Here is a 3343-nt window from a genome sequence, read left to right as displayed (position 1 = left end):
TTCCAGAGAAAAGCGATATGAGAATTTCAGTTTGTATGGGCGGTGCCACACCCCTTTCCCATTATCTACCACTTTTCGCCATAAGTGCGTTATTGATATCATAAATAGTTGTCAAATTTCAGGACGTGAGCAAAAGTGGTTCCAGTGATAAGCGATATGAGAATTTCAGTTTGTATGGGCGGTGCCACACCCCCTTTTCCAAAATCTACCACTTTTCACCTTGATGGTATTGACAACATATGTTACTGTATAAAATTTCACGACGTTAGCATAGGCGGTTCCAGAGATAAGCGATATAAGAATTTAAGTTTTTATGGGCGGTGCCACGCCCTCTTTTCCAAAATCTACCACTTTTCGTCGTAACTACGGTATTGACAACATATGTTGCTGTGTCAAATTTCAGGACGTTAGCATAAGTGGTTCCACAGAAAAGCGAAATGAGAATTTCAGTTTGTATGGGCGGTGCCACACCCCCTTTCCCATTATCTACCACTTTTCGCCATAAGTAAATATTGATATCATAAATAGCTGTGTCAAGTTTCAGGACGTTAGCAAAAGTGGTTCCCGAGATTAGCGATATGAGAATTTCAGTTTGTATGAGCGGTACCACACCCCCTTTTCCAAAATCTACCACTTTTCACCGTATATATGGTATTGACAACATATGTTGCTGTGTGAAATTGCAGGCGGATAGCATAAGCGATATAAGAATTTCAGTTATTTTGTGCGGTGGCACGCCCTCTTTTCCAAAATCGACCACTTTTCGCCGTAAGTACGGTATTGACAACATATGTTGCTGTGTCAAATTTCAGGACGTTAGCCTAAGTGGTTCCAGAGATAAGCGATCTGAGAATTTAAGTTTATATGGGAGGTGCCACGCCCACTTTCCCAGTACCTACCATTTTTCACCGTAAGTAGGGTATTTATGATCTATGCATCTGTGCTAAGTTTCAGTTCCCCAGCATAATTGGTTTTAGAGTGTTTTAGTGGTTTTAACATTTTAGTCTATATGTCAGATGCCACGCCCCCTATGTATCTGGATTAACATTTCTGGATTATAGGAAGTTATATCCTTTAAATCGGTGTATGTTTCATTGAAATCGAGCGAACGGTGCTTCAAAAAAGGGATTGCAAAATTTTCTTGTGGCGTATTTATAAATAGATTAAACTTCTGCAGGAATACATTCACTCAATGAGTACCCAATAATATCCATGAGAATTTCTCATAACTCATTACATTCACACGATTATGTACGAGTGCCACTAAATGCGAAAACGAAGTTGTGAAGAATTCACTCGTCTCATACAACCAAAAACTCGTTTTCACTCTATTCACCGGCTATGCGACCAACGGGTTGTAAGCGGCAAAGCAGTGAGGCCAGTGAGTTTTGTTTGAATAATTCCATTCACTCGAAGCAAACTGAATGATTCGGGTGTAGAGAAATTTATATTAATGGTACGAGTTGCATGAAGATATTCACAAAACTCATTGTGTGACCGAGTTTTGCTACAATCGGGCGTATTGCGGAATCTCATAAAACACAACAAATTGTTTGAATATGGATGTGAGATTTGCTTATTTTTTATTATTATTTTTTTTATTTTATACATAAACCTATGGCCAAAATAGCAGAAACACGACATTTTAGCAAGTTTTTACTGTTTTTATTTATTTTTTTTCTTAATGCTTATTAATTTTGTATATATAACACATTATCTAACAAAAACCACATAAACCAAAATTTCGAACTTTTTGCAAAAATTATAAAAACTTTGCAAACTTTCACCAAAACATCAAACTTTTTATTCAGAATCTTTAGAAAAAATGTGATATACAGTTTTGTAGCCCGATGATTTTTGATAATTTTTTTCGCTTGTTATTCATTTTCTTCCATATAATACAATTTTCGAAAAATGTGCGTTGTATCTAAGAAAATTAGGAATACCACCAGCCAGAAAAAAATTATGAAAATCAACGGGTTTTTCTAGCAATTTTAAACTTGCACTTTATTAAATGGACTAAAAAACTGCATAACACATTTTTCTCTATTATTTTTTCTGAATAAAAAGTTTGAGATTTTGGGGAAAGTAAAATCTAAATTAAATAACTTGCCAATATGCGATGCGTTTATATAATTTGCAACGGGGTGTGTATTTTTTATAAAAACTTTGCGAAAAAAATGTTTCACTTATTATATTTTATAATAAATGCCAATATAATCGCATTCAAGCACCGCGTCTTCTTCGTTTCTTAGTTTGTTTTCGTTCTTAGGCAGATTTCAAAAACGCTCAGAAATATACTTTTTTCTTCCTTCTGTTGTTGTTGTTGTAGCGGCTACAACAACCCCACCCAGATCGGTTGATATCTCAGTCGTTGTCGTCGAGTTCCACTAACGGCAGCTCCAAGAAGCACGCAGCCTCTATGGGGTCGGTCCACAGGGACGACGCCGTTAGGGTTGTGGGGTTTTCCGGGCATGCGAAGAGATGTTTCGAGTCGTGAGGGCTCTCCGCATACCGGACATTCATTCGGCACATCCGCGTTTAGCCTACTCAGGTAGGAGTTTAGTCTGCTGCAGTAGCCAGAGCGAAGTTGGGCTATTGTTGTTCTGTTCTCCCGAGGCAGATGGAGCTCCGTCGCGTCAATGTCCGGTGTTTGTGTGCCTAGACCGGCATTCACAGGTCTAGAGTCTACATAACTCGAGACTGCGTCCCTGTGAATGCCGTTCAGGGCCTGTCTGTAAGCTGACGGGTCCAGAGGCTGCTTAATGAACCTCTGGACTTCGTCCGTCAGTTCATATAGATGCCTCGGCGAGGGCTCCTCTGCAAGCAGCTGTCTATTTGGGTGGCCGCATCTGTGGCTCCCAACCAGAAACCGGCTAGCGACTTGAGGACCTTGTTGCGGCTCTGTACTTTATTGACAATAGCGGTTGCGTGCGCAGAGAAGGAGAGCAGGCTGTCGAATGTTACTCCGAGTATTTTGGGATTATTCACCGTCGGAATTGGTGTGTCATCGACGTGAATTCCCAGCGGTAGCCTGACCTCCTTCGTCCTGGTTGTGAACAGGGTCGCAGAGGATTTCGTAGGGGAGAGGGCTAGACACTTTGCAGTGAAAAAGCGAGAAAGTTCGGATATATCCGTTTACTTTTGAATACAGGTCATCAATTCCATTCCCAGTCGCCATGACCGAGCAATCGTCGGCGTAAGAGACAGTCGAGACTCCCTCTGGTGGTTGAGGGAGCTTTAAAATGTAAAAGTTAAACAATAGTGGGGAAAGGACACCACCCTGTGGAACCCCCTGTTTTATTCTTCTAAGTTTGCTCGATTTATCTCTAAACATTACCGA

The sequence above is a fragment of the Rhagoletis zephyria genome, unplaced genomic scaffold (genome assembly GCF_001687245.7).
Source record: "Rhagoletis zephyria isolate East Lansing unplaced genomic scaffold, Rhagoletis_zephyria_1.1 Rzeph_scaffold_02011, whole genome shotgun sequence".
Taxonomy (NCBI): Eukaryota; Metazoa; Arthropoda; class Insecta; order Diptera; family Tephritidae; genus Rhagoletis; species Rhagoletis zephyria.
Note: the sequence above shows the minus strand (reverse complement) of the source record.